At 44.1% G+C, this 16827-nt stretch overlaps 1 pseudogene; it reads right to left on the bottom strand.

Moving 5' to 3' along the window:
• The window catches only part of LOC131382574 (cytospin-B-like), a 109303-nt pseudogene that overhangs the window by 91598 nt on the left and 878 nt on the right, over window positions 1-16827 (bottom strand).

Genomic DNA, 16827 nt, shown 5'->3' with positions numbered 1-16827 from the left:
ACAATATACAAGTCAGTCTGAGAAAACCCTGCATCATTTAAGCAGATTAGAGAAATACCCACTAAATACTCACCATGTTATATAACAGCAATTGTGTGTGTGTGTGTGTGTGTGTGTGTGTGTGTAGGTGTATGTGTGCGGGAGGCATTCACAAAACAAAGCCTGAACTGAATAACTAAAGAAAATGGTTATTAAGAATGCTATTGGTGGCTGGGCACTGTGGCTCATCCCAGCACTTTGGGAGGCCGAGGCGGGTGGATCACTTCAGGTTAGGAGTTTGAGACCAGCCTGACCAACAGAATAAAACCCCATATCTACTAAAAATACAAAAATTAGCCGGGCGTGGGTGGTGGTACACATCTGTAATCCCAGCTACCTGGGAAGCTGAGGCAGGAGAATCACGTGAACCCGAAAGGAGGAGGTTGCAGTGAGTGGAGATTACTCCCACTCCAGCCTGGGTGACTGAGCGAGACTCTGTCTCAAAATAAAAAATAATAAAAAAAATACTATTAGTGTCCAGGCCTGGTGGCTCACACCTGTAATCCCAGCACTTTGGGAGGCCGAGGTGTATCACTCAGGCTGGAGTGTAGTGGCACCATCTCGGCTCACTGCAGCCTTAATCTCCCAGGCTCAAGCGATTCTCCCACTTCGGCCTCCAGAGTAGCTGGGACTACAGATGTGCACCACCACACTTGGCTAATTTTCTTTTTTTTTTTTTAAGAGATGAGTTTTCACCACATTGCCCAGGATGTTCTCGAACTCCTGGACTCAAGCGATACATCTGCCTCAGCTTCCCAAAGTGCTGGGATTACATGCATGAGCCACTGAGGTTGGCTCTTGCTTTAGTTACATCACTGATGAAATAGCAGCTTTGTGTTTAGGGGCCATATTTAACACAACAAAATGAAGCATGTGTTCTGCTTGTCCCCAGCATATAAAACTATGTTAATAATTGAAAATTTCACTGAAACAAATATGCATACATAATATGGTTTGGTTCTGTGTCCCCACCCAAATCTCATGTTGAATTGTAATTCCCATTGTTGGAGGTGGGGCTTGGTGGGAGGTGATTGGCTCATGGGGGCAGTTTCTAATGGGTTAGCACTGTCCTCCTAGTGCTGTCTTGGGATAAGAGTTCTCAAGGGATCTGGTTGTTGAAAGTATGTAGTACCTCCTGCTTCATTCACTCTCTCTCTCCTGCCAGCCATGTGAATATGTACCTACATCCCCTTCACCTTCCACCATGATTGTAAGTTTCCTGATGCCTCCCTAGCCATGCTTCCTGTGTGACCTGTGGAACTGTGAGTCAATGAAACCTTTTTTTTTTTTTTTTTCCTTGAGATGGAGTCTTGGCTCTGTTGCCCAGGCTGGAGTGCAATGGCACAATCTCGGCTCACTGCAAGCTCCACCTCTCAGGTTCACACCATTCTCCTGCCTCAGCCTCCCAAGTAGCTGGGACTACAGGCACCCACCACCATGCCCGGCTAATATTTTTTGTATTTTTAGTAGAGACGGAGTTTCACCATGTTAGCTAGGATGATCTCGATCTCCTGACCTTGTGATCTGCCCACCTCAGCCTCCCAAAGTGCTGGGATTACAAGTGTGAGCCACCATGCCTGGCAATTAAACCTCTTTTCTTTATAACATACCCAGTCTCAGGTAATTCAATTTTTTTTTTTTTTTTTTCAAACTAAGTCTCGCTCTGTATCCCAGGCTGGAATACAGTGGGGTAATCTCAGTTCACTGCAACCTCTGCCTCCCAGATTCCAGTGATTCTCCTGCCTTAGCCTCCCAAGTAGCTGGGATTACAGGTGCGTGCCACCATGCCTGGCTAATTTTTGTATGTTTAGTAGAGACGGGGTTTTGTCATGTTGGCCAGGCTGGTCTTGAATTCCTGACATCAAGTGACTCTCCTGCCTTGGCCTCCCAAAGTGCTGGAATTACAGGCATGAGCCACTGTGCCCAGCCTCAAAGTAGTTCTTTATAGCAAAGTGAGAACAAACTAATACAGTATAACTCCACTGTATATGACAGGCACAGTACCGTGTGTCTTAAAAATGTTATCTAATTTAATTTTCCACAAAACCTCCACATATTATATCTTATTTTAGAGGAAAATTTGATGATGGTCACATGGTTCATGAATGGTGAATCTGGGATGCAAATCCAGCTCTGGCCATGCCTTCTCAAATTTTCTGTTGTGCACAAGTGTTCTGTGAGAGGTATACAAGGTTCTAAAAATAATGCTGATGGTATTTCTTCTTAAAATATAATAATATTTAAGAAAAAACATTCCCAATATTTCTTTCAACATTCCTATTTTTGTATAATAATCTGTTCTTACAAGGTGGCAACCCATACCTGTGAATAACATTTGGAGGCCAGACTTTCTGATGGTGTGTCACACACAGCAGGTGACATGCACGCACCCTATAAGCAAGCAGGCAGCATCTCCACAGAGCACAACAAGGCGCACGGCCCTCCTCACTGAATGTTGGTCTGCCTTCTATGTCTTACCTTGTCATTTAAGACCATATACATGTATGTCTGTAATTATTTCCCTTTAAAACTTTTATTTAACCTCTCTAATTTGTTGCTTTCTTTGTTATATTAGAGAACAGAGTCTTCAAATGCCAGTGATTGTCTATAGCTTTCACTTCCTCAAGACACCAGTTTCTGTTGTTTATTCTGATCCAGGCACAGGTGAGCTCCTATACATGATTTTTTTTTTTTTTTTAAATGTTTAGTAGAAACAGGGTTTTGCCATGTTGGCCAGGCTGGTCTTAAACTCATCACATTAAGTGATTCATCCGCTTTGGCCTCCCAAAATGCTGGGATTACAGGCGTGAGCCACCATGCCCAGCCCATGATGATTTTTTTTGTTTGTTTGTTTGTTTTTTGAGACGGAGTCTCGCTCTGTCACCCAGGCTGGAGTGCAGTGGCGCAATCTCGGCTCACTGCAAGCTCCGCCTCCCGGGTTCACGCCATTCTCCTGCCTCAGCCTCTCCGAGTAACTGGGACTACAGGCGCCTGCCACCATGCCCGGCTAATTTTTTTTGTATTTTTAGTAGAGACGGGGTTTCACCGTGGTCTTGATCTCCTGACCTCGTGATCCGCCCGCCTCGGCCTCCCAAAGTGCTGGGATTACAAGCGTGAGCCACCGCGCCCGGCCGATTATTTTTTAAAGTATTCAAGGGTAACTCCATTTGGGAAGCGTTGCATGGCACCACAGCTGCCTTCACAACTGGCAGATTAATATTTGTGAAGAGGGCGGGTTGTGCCAACCACCTGCTCATGCCTGCTGGGATCTTTTCTGAACACCTGGATGAAGCCCAGCCCCAGACCTTTCGATTGATCTCCCATGAGTCCCCTTTACCCGTCTAGTTTTTGGACTATACACCCAGCCACCTGAAGTTTTTTTTCTTTTATGTCTTGCCTCTGTGCCTTTGCTCATTCTATGCCCTTGCCTGGAGTGTAATTTTCTCTAAATACTTCTTACTGTTTTACACAAAACGAATCTAAGAGAAGTTTGTCCCTCTACTGTGAGAGAGAAATTATGACGTACTCTGTCTCCAGATGTCAAACAGTATCTTCTGAATTTCACTTTCATATTTCAATATAAGCATATTCAACAATAAAATTAAACAGGATAAGATGGCAATTTGAACATAAGCATCTTCATCTACAAATCTGAACAAAAAGAATAAAAGAAACAGTAAAAATCTTGTAGTCAGGTATTATCTACAAGCCTAGACTTTGAAGAATTTCTGCTAATAGAGAGTATGTGGTGGGGGGGAAATTAAAATACAATACCAAGAGCTTTCCCCCAAATCCCTTCCAAAGAAAATGGAGATAAAGGAAACCCTCCACTAATGTCCCCCACCCTAGAAGGCCAGGGCTGGCGAGGAGCACAAGCCCAGAGAGATGCAGGGCATTCTGGCAAAGGATCAGGAACAAGAGGAATTTACATCTGAGGAGGCCAAGGTTGGTTTGCCCCAGACACAAAGGACAGTAGTGACAAGGGACAGGGCAGGAAAAGCCACAATGTGCATCTAAAATGGACGAGGGGCATGCAAATGTAGACCCAGAGAGTTGGCTCTGTATTCCAGGCTCACCAAGCAGAGAACAAACTGGACACAGGCGAATTTCCCCATTAGGCACTCACCCTTTTCTACTCTACCTGAGCTTCTGTACCTTTCAATATGTTATATATGCACCTTCAAGAGCCTTCCAACACGTTTCAGTCATAAGAAGATCCTAAGCACTGTCAGGTAAAGGCAGTGGAACTGAGCAGGATCCAGACACTGACCTGGGCCAAACGTCAGGCCCTGCCACACCTGGATCTGCTTCAGCAAGAGAAGGTGACAAACAAAATAATGCCCTGTTGATGCAAATATTTTTTTTTATTTTTATTATTTTATTTTATTTTATTGTGATACAGTCTAACTCTGTCACCCAGGCTGAAGCGCAGTGGCACAATCTCAGCTCACTGCAACCTCCACCTCCCGGGTTCAAGAGATTCTCCAGCCTTAGCCTCTCAAGTAGCTGGGACTACAGGCACATGCCACTACGCCCAGGTAATTTTCGTATTTTTCTAAGTAGAGACGGGGTTTCACCATTTTGGCCAGGCTGGTCTCGAACTCCTGACCTCAGGTGATTCACCCACCTAGGCCTCCCAGAGTGCTGGGATTACAGGCATGAGCCACCACGCCCAGCCGATGCAAATATTTCATAATACAAAGTGAAGGGGACACTGCACTCAAGAGAGGACCAACGTTTGTAAATTCATGACCAGAAACAATTTGACACTGATAGTATCTACCTTAAAGTTCAATAAAATAAGACATAAATTAAAGATGACAATTTAAAATGAAAGGTGAGTTAAAAATAATATAATCAATCTAATAACTCATTAATATTTTAAAGCAGAACTAACTCAAAAGAAAAAGAAATGGGGGCATACTTAGGGCAGTTCTCTTTGAATGCAGATGAAATGAACCATGTAAAGGTGGGATTTCAATTCAGTGGACAAAGGATGGTGCTGATAATAGTGCTGGCATGACCAGCTATCTAACCGGGAGAGAAAAACCCACAGCTCACATCAGATTAAATAAAGAAAGGTGGATCAAACGCCTGCGTGTGTGTGTGTGTGTGTGTATCTCTGTTTGTGTGTCTGTGTGTGCATGTGCATAAAATAGACGATGAAACTTAATAACTTACTTGTAACAAATAAGATTGGAGAGGGAAAACCCTCAAACAAACAAAAAGAAATAATAAAAGAAAACACTAACAGTTAACATTATATAAAAATAAAAACTTTTCTATGATACAGATGTTAAAGCCAAAGGCCTGTAGTACACTGGGGATAAAAACACGTCTTTGGGCAAGCACGGTGATTCACAATTGTAATTCCAGTGATTTGGGAGACTAAGGTGGGAGGATCACTCAAGCCCAGGAGTTAAAGACCAGCCTTGGCAATAAAGCGACACCCCATCTGTACAAAAATTTGAAATAATTAGGAAGGCATGGTGGTGTTCGCCTGTAGTCCCTGCTATTTGGGAGGCTGAGTAGGAAGATTATTTGAGCCTGGGAGGTCAAGGCTTCTGTGATCGTGCCACTGCACTCCAGCCTGGGTGACAAAGCAAGACCCTGTCTCAAAACAACAACAACAAAAAAATCCCCCAAAACAAAACAAAACAAAAAAACCCCGACACATCCCTAATAAAATATTGACTTACAAACTGATGAGAAACAATCAGCTCAGTGAAAAAATAGGCAAAAGTGCTACGCTAGCAATTCTAGAAGGGAAAGTGCAATTGGTTAGTAAACATAAAAATATGCTCAGAGAAATACAAATTAAAATCTAATAAGATAGTATTTTTCACTTATCCTATTGACAAAAATAACATCAGTGCTTTCTGTGGCTGCTCAGACTATGCAGAGATGGGCACGTTCATCAAGAGTGAAATGTCGGCCAGGTGTGGTGGCTCACGCCTGTAATCCCAGCACTTTGGGAGGCCGAGGTGGGGGGATCATGAGGTCAGGAGATCGAGACCGTCCTGGCTAACACGGTGAAACCCCGTCTCTACTTAAAAATACAAAAAATTAGCCAGGCGTGGTGGTGGGTGCCAGTAGTCCCAGCTACTCGGGAGGCTGAGGCAGGAGAATGGTGTGAACCCGGAAGGCGGAGCTTGCAGTGAGCCAAGATCGTGCCACTGCACTCCAGCCTGGGTGACAGAGTGAGACTCCATCTCAAAAAAACAAACAAACAAAAAAAGAATGAAATGTCACAGCAGTCAGGTGAGTAACCTAGAGACATCTATTAAGATAAAAATGTGTATATTCTCTAGAGCAGCATAGTTTTAGAAATTAATCCTATAAAAATAAAATCACAACTATATAGGACTATATGTATAAGGACTCGTATTACAGCATTATTCGTAACGAAGAAAACTATAACCTTGCTGGCATTAGTAAGACAATATTTGAATATTCCAGGGCACGTCCCTCCTGCGGAAGGCCATGCAGCTCTTAAAATGAGTTCGCTTTGTATGTATTGACCTGGAAGGATGCCCATGTTACATGAAATAAAAAGTGAAGGTGCAGCGTACTGTGTAGAACACAGTCCTGTTTATATTTAAACATATATAAATGAAGCCTATACATTTTATGATTAACAAAAAATATACACACTGTTACCAGTGATTACCTTGCAGGGTGAGTACTGAAGGAGGAGAAAGATTAGTATTTTTCTTGACACATCTCCATTTTGCTACCAGTATATCTAAATATTACTTCATAATTAGGAAAAAATCCAACACATTGATTCGCCAATCTATTCATTTTTAAATTTCAACAAGACACATCTAGATTAAAAAGTCCATGCTATATTTTCTGAGATTCTACAGTTTTGCTTAAAAATTAATTCATGCAAAACTAGTGTTTTTGCTCCACGTCCTCTTGTTCTAATAATAAAATCATTCATATCCCAGCTCAACCTTCTATCTACAACTTATATTTAAAGTCCAGCTTGTTTCTCCTTCAAATTCTATTATTTGAGGAGGCTTTGAAGTTCTGAAACTATATTCATGAAAAAACGTAGAACAAAATGACATAAAGGCCCTGCAGAAACATAGCTGGTGATTAAAACTCAAGCAGCAGGCCAGGCATGGTGGCTCACGGCTGTAATCCCAGCACTCTGGGAGGCCGAGGTGGGCGGATCACAAGGTCAGGAGATCGAGACCATCCTGACTAACACGGTGAAACCCCGTCTCTACTAAAAATATAAAAAATTAGCTGGGTGTGGTGGCGGGCACCTGTAGTCCCAGCTTACTCAGGAGGCTGAGCCAGGAGAATGGCGTGAACTCGGGAGACGGAGGTTAGTGAGCCGAGACTGCACCACTGCACTCCAGCCTGGGTGATAGAGCGAGACTCCGTCTCAAAAAAAAAAAAAAAAAAAAAAAAACCTCAAGCAGCAGACAAGCTTCTGTATAATAACATTATTTAGCATTTTACAAATGCTTACAGATAAAAATACTCAGCAGTACCTGGAGTAAAGATAGGACAAAATGTGGGGTGCAAATACAGTGGTGCCTTTTTAGTTGAGGTTGCAGTTTTCTAACGGTTTATATTTAAAAACATCCAGCAAATGAGTTTTAAATCATCCTAACAACTCTGAACACGAGGCAAAGAGCTCCCAGAATATGCAGTCCTACTCGCAAGTATTTAAGTTATTTTTACACAGAAGATATCAATGTCTCTTCTTTCTCGCACCAAGCTAATGTTTCTAGTGATTCTGTGCTGTCTGGTTTGACACCCCGAAACATCTTCCTGAGTTTAAAGAGCATTCCTGTTCCTAATTTTCCTTTTATTAGACAGTAACTCTTGCCTTGTCTCATCCTTTGGATAAGACACATACTGGCTTTCCTTTGGATAGCTAATAGCTCCATGCTGAGAACTGCAGGAAGTTTCTGCCTGATGGAGGTTGCTGAGTTGGATTTGGATCTTCACAAACACAGGTATTTTCGGAAGTTTAAAATCACATTTCTGGAAGTTTAAAATCCACATAAAAATTGTGGATCGCTCTGAGTTGAACACTAAGTTTCCAGGGTGAGTTTCATCCATGAGGCTTTTGGTGTAGTTGTCATTCAACTGTTTTCCATTAGATTTCTATTGCCACTGTCACCATGCTTACCTATCTGGCTTAACAGCATCCTTTATGATCAACTGCCAAGACCAGCTTGGTCGGGAGACCCTAACCGAGAGGCGCTAGAGGAATTAAAGACACACACACACAGCAACATAGAGATGTGGAGTGGGAAATCAGGGGTCTCACAGCCTTCAGAGCTTAGAGCCTCGAACAGAGATTTACCCACATATTTACTGACAGCAAGCCAGTGATAAGCATTGTTTCTACAGATTATAGATTAACTAAAAGTATTCCTTATGGGAAACAAAGGGATGTGCCGAAATAAAGGGATGGGCTCTGGCTAGTTATCAGTAGCAGGAGCATGCTCTCCTTAAGGCACAGATCGCTCATGCTATTGTTTGTGGTTTAAGAACGCCTTTAAGCGGTTTTCTGCCCTAGGTGGGCCAGGTGTTCCTTGCCCTCATTCCGGTAAACCCACAACCTTCAGCGTGGGCATCATGGCCATCACAAACACGTCACAGTGCTGCAGAGACTGGCCAGTTTATGGCCAGATTTTGGGAGCCTATTCCCAACAATCAATGAAACATCTACTTGTGTTTAGCCTAGCAAGATTCTGGAAATCAAATCAAAGCTTAGTGGCACTTAGTTTCAGATGAGGTAATGAAGCCAGACCCTGTGTGAAGAGGCACAATCAAGACCCCACAGAAGGAAGCCAAACTTTCTGACTTCTTCGGAATAAGCATTACTCAGATCTGCTCTGCCACTGTGCCCTCTCAACATTCCAGCTGCAAATAACTCTCCTTCATGAGACCTGTACTTTGTTTTTTCAGTACAACTTCATTTTATTCTCCAAATAAAAGACTGTGGAAGCTTCTGAGAAAAAGAAAAAAGAGTGAAGGATCATCTTTGATCATGCGGTGAGCTGATTCCAAAATGTGGACAAAAAGCAAAGACTCAAAGGCAATGATTCCGAGAAACAGTGAATGTCACAAGGAGACACCTGGGCTCTTTATAAAGAGGCAATTTCTCTTCTATACATTCCCCCTTTCACATAGAGATGGCTGTGGCTCCCAATCATGGGAAGAGCTGGGCTGTCTTTCTTCCACCAAATGCTCTGCTGGCTGACAGAGCCCATGGAGAGGTGAAAATAGAAATGGGGAGGGAGAGGCTGTAAAGGAGTTACCTAAGGCAACACGGTCTTAGCTCACAAATGCAAGAATTTCCAGCTTACACTGTCCTACAGGGACAAGCTAATGTCCAGGATAGGCCAATGGGTTTTAATTCCTACTGTTCCAATTTTTTGGAAGCCAAAGGTTTTCGGACATAAAAAACTGTCAGACTACAAATGCCTGTACTAGGCTCCTCCACCAGAATTTCTCCAACAAAGAACTGTGTGGTGAAGCAGAGATGCCCACGAAGAACACCACAGGCCCTTCCAGAATTTACAGAGAGGCTTGTGCTTCCCTCTACTGTCAAGGCCAAAAAACTTTTTTTCTTTCATAATTTCAACCTAAAAATCCTAAAGGCCTAAGAGAAGCTTATGTCCGCACTGTTCAAATCTGTAAAGATGCGGTTTTGGAAACAGGGAGGCAGACACAGCTATTTAGAATTATAGACTGTGTATCTATGTCATACATGTAAACTATAAAAAAAAGTACTAGGTGAGTCAACAGATAATGCTGGCTACAGTAATAGGCTATGAGAGGACCAGGTTCTACATTAAGGTCCAAATTAAATGCCAGAAGCCCCTGTTCATCATGGCCGCTAAGGTGAGGTCTGTTCAGAAACTGTTTAGGAATCCTCAGCGGAATGGGCCCCCTCCACCTGGGACAGGGGCTCGGTACCAGAGCATCTACAGCAAGAGAGCTTGAAAAGGGACCTTAGGGACCCAAGAATCTATACCTCCAACTTCCGCCCTTCCCCTCTCCGCAGCAGCTGGGACATGTGCTGAGCGGCTGTGACCCATTAGAGCCATCAGAGCAACACAGAGGGAAGTACGGGCACATGCAGTGACGCTTGGGCTGACACTGATGTGCACACACAGAGTTAAGCCAATTCCAGCGGAGTCTGCACATGCTGTGCTGCCACACTGCTCACCTCTGAGAGGGGACAACCCAAGAACTGGTGGTGCAGGCAAAACACATTCGAATCACAGACATTCTATTTAGATACCAATAGCATTAATTAGGCACAGATGTTAAGTGTGTTTAACGATCTCTTTTAAAGAAGTTTTCCATGGATGTTTACTGGTGTTATATAAATACTGTAAGAATTAGGTAAGTCACCCTGAAATAACAGCATTTACTGTTTCAGAACAAGAGAAATAAACAAACACAGTAAATGCAGAGGTCTTTCCCCGCACTGCTCATCAACAATGGGGAAACCACTGTGTCAAAGAGGTTCAAAGGATTGCATCGGAAAGATGCTAAGGCTGGCACAGGAATTTCTGACTCTCCCACCAGGGAAAGGTCAGCTGACCAACCAGTCCACAGAATAGCAGAGCTTAAACGGACCTTGAAAACTACTCACTTTTCCCACCTCTTTTAACAGAGGCCCGAGACGGGGCTGGGAATGAGATATTGCCAGTTGGCTGCAAAGATGAGGCTGAGAATGAGATACTGCTGGCTGGCTGCAAAGATGAGGCTACCACCTTCCTTCCCCACATACCTTAACATCAGTTATTCTAACTCTGAAATAAAAATATTTTTGAAAGTGTAACAGGGCTGAAGATCATTGATGCGTTAGATAATACCCCACTGTGTAGTCACTGAGTTCCAGTAATAAATGCTGATTTGCATTCCTGCCTGGGCGCTTCATCTCATGCCTATCAGCCTGGCTGCAACCATCCCCGTTGAGTGCCCATGGGGGCAAACAGAGCTCAAGAACCAGGTAATCCCGTGTCAGGATCCACGTGCTTTTTGGGTGTTCTTACCTTCTCTCAGTTGTACTTGAAGATCTCATCAGAGAATGTTCTGCAAGTTCTTTGGCTGTGGCTGAACCAAGGATGACTTTTGAGTTCTTATTAGATGACTGCCAAAGTCAAATTAGTTTCAATCAAGAACTCATTCAGCCAAGATGGAAACACTGGCTGGCTTTTGGAGCTTGAAGGGTGTGAGTTGGTTTTAGTTCTTGCTCGTGGGGTAGGTTCCAGAAGTGACCGAGCCATGAGGGAGTAATTGCCCAATAGTCAACTCTTCAGAGGTGACAGCTTGCCAGAGAAGTGCAAAATCAAACAAGAAACCATCACTGGCACTTGTCTGACTTCCTGCAAAATGCGATCACAGGCAAAATCATTATGATGCCGGATTTCAGTACCATGACATGTTCTCATTGGTGTCAGTTCTAAAATTTTGAAATGTTTTGTGGTAAGGGATTAAACTGCTATATTGAGAAAGTAATGTTGCAAATCACTGGAAAATCAAAAAAGAAAATTCTGTGTTTAAAAAAACAGTGACGTTAAGATTGAAGATGCAGGATGCAGCATAGGGCGTCCTAAACTGCCAGGATGCATGTGGAGATTTCCTAGAATATCAGGGTTCACACTGCATGGTATGGCCTGTGTCTCACAGTATACATAAGAAATGCAGCAGTTCATACAAGAACCTGGTTATTCAGGGCTACCATGGAAACTTAGGACTTATCTTTTACCATTTATCATTAAAATAACGTCCACATGAAGCAACACAAGTTCTGACTGGGATCTTCTTCCAATGACAGACAACAGGGAAGCAAGACAGAGGCAAACAAACAACAGTAGACACAGAGGCCACCCAGAATGGCCTCACTGCTGTTTCAATAGGGAACACTGGAAAATCTAGTTTTCCTAAAATCCACATCCTTTGGTGGCCAGAGGGTAGAGGTCTGGCTATAAAGTAATGACCTTGTCTGGTGCAACTATAGTCCCAAATACTCTTAAATGTCGCTATTAGCAGAGCTCTCTGGGCTGATAGGCTGTGTGTTTCTTCCCGTCAAGAGCAGAGGGGAATGTCATACATCAGCCAAATGCATGTTTTCCACTCTTTTTAAAATAAAGTGAGTTATGTCAAGGCCTTTTGAAGTAGCCCATGGGTGTTGTCAATAAGTAGGCACATCCCTGGGCTGGGAGGAATGTGTCCTTATTTGGTGGCTCCTCCCCTTGGGAGTGATTCCAGCTTCTCCCACTGCATGGGAGTGACCTGTGTAAGGTGGTGGGTTCATATTTATTAGTGTGCACTCCCTGCACTAATAAATACTAAGATTCAAGGAGCATCCTAGACTGGACTTCTATTCTTTAAGCCTAGCAGGATACTTGGCTAGAACTTGCCCTTCATATGTAAGTGAGAAGCTTAGCAGCCCCTTATGCTGCTAAGCATGGCAGAAACTGGGCACTGGACAGAACGTTCCTAGTGGTGCGGTGGCACTGGTAATGCAGACTGATCCCAGAAAAGAAACAGCAAAGCCTTGCACAGAGAGACATGAAGTGTCTCATCCCCACGCAGAGTGAACAAGTGAAAAGCAAGCATGGCCTGGGTGCCCACTAGACTCATGGAGAGGCAGCTCTGCTGGGAACCACCCTGCCGCGGCCCTGCACATCCCCCAGCTCCTTCTGCAGCCAGGCATTCTCCTCCTCCTTCTCCTCCAGCAGTTCAGCAGTTTCCTCTTCACAGTGCCCAGCTCCTGCTTCTCACTTGACATTGTTGGCCGCTGCCACGGCAGTCTGCAGATCCGGCTGGAACCACCTCCATTCCATAGTCTCCTTCTGAAAATGCCAGAGCCCACCCGTGTCAGATGCCTGCCAGGGCTGGTGCCTGGGCAGAGACTCCAGAGCCCCTGTGTCAGTCACCAAGAAAGAACAGCCAGCAGTGCTTAGTGAGGCCCTGCTTTCACGGTGTCTCGCTGCTAGGAAAAGGCACTGGTGGAAATTACATCTTCAGGTTATGAGAGCTCTCCATCCTGACAACAAATGACTGCTTTGATTTTACTTCTTGCTGGCAAGAATTTACAGTTTCAGGGCCCATGCCATGAAAATGTTCCAAGATAAAGCAGGATAGACAGAGTGATCCAGACCTCGGAGTGGGTAATTTATAGGAAGATGGTGGTGAAGGCTCCTGCCACATCTCCCCTGTATCTGCTCAGTCAGAGTCTTTAGCTGCCTCCCCAGATCTGACTTCTGTTTCTCCAGCTTGATCACATTACTTAGAAATAGACAATTCAGACAGGCCTTGGAAGAGTTGTGAGACTCTTGAGAGAAGATAAGTCAGGTAGCAAAGGGGCAGCTCCACATGCCACAGTAGGTGTTCAAATCTACTCTAAATGCATTCTACTCTAAATGCAACTTTTAGCATTTCAATTTACCCTGCAAAGAGGGGCTGGAAGCAGTAAGTTCCTCCAAGATAGGGAACACGATGATCTGAAAAATACGTGGTGCATATTGAGGTTACAGTCTCAGCAGACAGGATGCACAACCAAATAGCAGCACTACGGGAAGAGGCCTCCATGGCCACACACACTTGCACACCGAGCCCAGCCTCCCTCGCACTCACACACAATCATCCTGAGTGTCCTTTATTGCTGTGAGATAGAGGCTTTCACATAACAGAGCACATGTCTGCTTATTCCTCCTGTGGTTTGTAAAGCACTTTCCAGAGTCGTGGGTCTCAATGGCAGTTAAGCCTCTGAATCACTGGTGAAGCTTTTCAAAAGCACCGATGTTCTAGTCCCACACTCCAGACACCTGGAGGCAGAATCTCCAAGGGCAGACAGAACCCGGGGATGTGTGCATTTAACATCTTCCCAGGTGGCTTGCCTGCCTCTCCCTACTTAAGGACACCTACAGCCCCTCATTCTCCTCGCCTCCAGTTCTCTCCATATGGCTGAGTCATTCGAGTTTAAATCTGATGGTGTCAGTCACCAAGCTGAAATTCCTCAATAGGTCCTCATGCTCTAACCTAGAGCAGTTTTCTATGAAGGATGTGGATCAGAATCACCAGAGAAGGCTAAAAAGATGCTTGTGGGCAGGTCCTGCCCCAGCAGTTCTAGTTCTAGTGGGCCTGGGAGTCTGCGTCTGGGATCATTCTGCTGAGTAGAAAACACTCCCTAATTTCCTTTTATTTTTCGGTCCATTTCTCTCCCATCAGGATCCCACGGGAAGGAGTGATCGATCTAGGGCTGGATTCGTGTGTCTCGGGGTCTCTGAGCAAAAAGATATTTGAATAATACTTCAAAATCCTTTTAAAAAGTTTAACAGCTTTCCAAAAGATGGCTTGGGTTATTGTCAGTCTTGGATATATGATGATATAACCACAGGGGTGGGCCTAAATTTTGCTGTGGACATTAATTATACACTGGTTTCCTTGGTGTGTCTGTGCTGACTTTTAAGGATTTAGGGACAATACAACCCCATTCTCAACAGCAAAATATCACAAAAACAAAAACAAAACAGAACAGAACTTGTTTTCTTTGACTTTTCTTCTCAATCATGGTGCTGGGTTTGGAAGGATACACTGATGATGATGGCGTCCAGGCTTTCAGTTGTATCCTGAGAACAGCCTGGATGGCACCAACACTGAATGCTGAGGTTCCACAGTTCTACTGCGTGTCATGTTCAAGAAGAAATGAGGCAGGTGCTGTCAACTCTCACTCTAACCAACTAATCAATATCTGGAATACACAGTCAATTCTCAGGTTCGTGCACAGAGTTGCCATGCACACCAAATCAGCAAACACTGAACTATTGTGAAAAATACAAGTTAATACAGGTTAGGTTCCTGAGATCCTCTGGTCACAACATTCTCATCAACTGAAATGCCATTTCCGTTATATAGGTTCATCTGCCAATATCTCCATAAAACAAGCAAGTCTCAGCAGTGGAAACCCATTCTTCCCACTTCCTTCTTCCTAACACTGAGCAAGTATTTTTAAATTCTTCCTCAGCCTCCCGATCTGCAGAACCTGCCTTGCCTGCAAGGTTAGCCGTTCTCACACCTTACAGCCTTTTGAAACCTAGGAGCCAACCAGCACTAACCAAGAAGGATTTAATATTTTCCTGACCTTAGGCGATGTCTTTGGTTTTCAGTCTCACAATAATGTTGCCCACTGCTTTTCAAAATTGGCTGTCTTCTCATGAATCCGTGAATTTGGCTGCTTTTCCATCTTTTCCACAGCTGCATCACACTCTACAGATGTCCCTTTAGCACGTCAGGGCAGCTTCACATACATATTGTCAAACTTACTCTCCCTTTCTCTGATGCACTGTCAGGCTTAACAGCACAAGAGCTCATGCCTTCACGAAACTTCTCTAACACACGTGTTTTCTCTGCAGGTCTCTCTCAGCCTCCCTGTGCTTAGGGACAGTGGACAGCACTGCAGCACTGCACTTGGGGCCATTTTAAACAGCGAAGTCACCAAAACCAAGCAAAAAAATGCTAAAAGCACGGTACTAAACAGACCATGGAAAAGACACACGCACTGTATGAGAAGGTAAAATGTCTGTCTGACCTCAGTGGGAAGCATAAGCACTGGATGACTCAACTTTTCACTTCTCTGTGCAAGTCCAAAAATGACAAAAATGACCCTGTGGAAATGCTCTGTGTGTTGATTTGGGGGTTAAAACACATTTGAGCAGCTGGGCGAGGTGGCTCATGCCTGTAATCTCAGCACTTTGGGAGGCCGAGGCGGGTGGATCACCTGAGGTTGGGAGTTCAAGACCAGCCAGACCAACATGGAGAAACTCTGCCTCTACTAAAAAAAGACAAAATTAGCCGGGCATGGTGGCACATGCCTGTAATCCCAACTACTCGGGAGGCTGAGGCAGGATAACGTGCGGTGAGCCGAGATTGCACCACTGAACTCCAGCCTGGGCAACAAGAGCAAAACTCCATCTAAAAAAAAAAAAATTAGCAAGCAGGTGAATTCACAAATGTTAAATCTGTGAATCTGTGAATAAGGAGGATCAACTGCACAGGGTGGGGAACTTCTCAGGCAACTGACCAGGCTATTCTTAGTAATGGCTGGTGTGACCTAAATGCTTTGTCCATTTTTGTCCTTTTTTTTTTTTTTTTTTTTTTTTTAGGGGGGGGTTTTTCTTTTTCCCCGGCTGGGGGGCAATGGTTTGGTCTCAGCTCACTGCAACCTCCACCTCCTGGGTTCATGCAATTCTCCTGCCTCAGCCTCCTAAGTAGCTGGGATTACAGGCACCTGCCACCTCACCCGGCTAAATTTTGTATTTTTAATAGAGACAAGGTTTCACAATGTTGGCCATGAGGTCTCGAACTCCTGACCTCAGGTGATCCACCCACCTCGACCTCCCAAAGTGCTAAGATTACAGGCATGAGCCACCACACCTGGCCACGTCCATTAAGTCTTTTATCACAAAAGCGAAGCACATTAGATGTGATAATTTGATAAGGCTCATTTGGACAAAGCAGGCAACGTTTAATCCCTTTTAAAAATTTCTTTCCCAAGTCAAAGTAAACAATGAGCTCATAAGCCACATAATGATGCCTCTTCAGCAACTAAGTGGCCAACATCTGTAAGTTACTTGATATCCTACCATCAATGGCACACATGCAGGAATTGTTTTCTTCCTTAGACCAAGAGCACGCATTTTTCATCCACTCTGACACCTATCATCCATCTCTATCAGCTCCAAGAGACAACACAGTGTCAATGCTTGGTGACAACACAGTGTCAATGCTTGG

This window comes from Hylobates moloch, unplaced genomic scaffold (genome assembly GCF_009828535.3).
Source record: "Hylobates moloch isolate HMO894 unplaced genomic scaffold, HMol_V3 SCAFFOLD_69, whole genome shotgun sequence".
Lineage (NCBI taxonomy): Eukaryota > Metazoa > Chordata > Mammalia > Primates > Hylobatidae > Hylobates > Hylobates moloch.
This window is presented reverse-complemented; position numbering and strand designations above follow the sequence as displayed.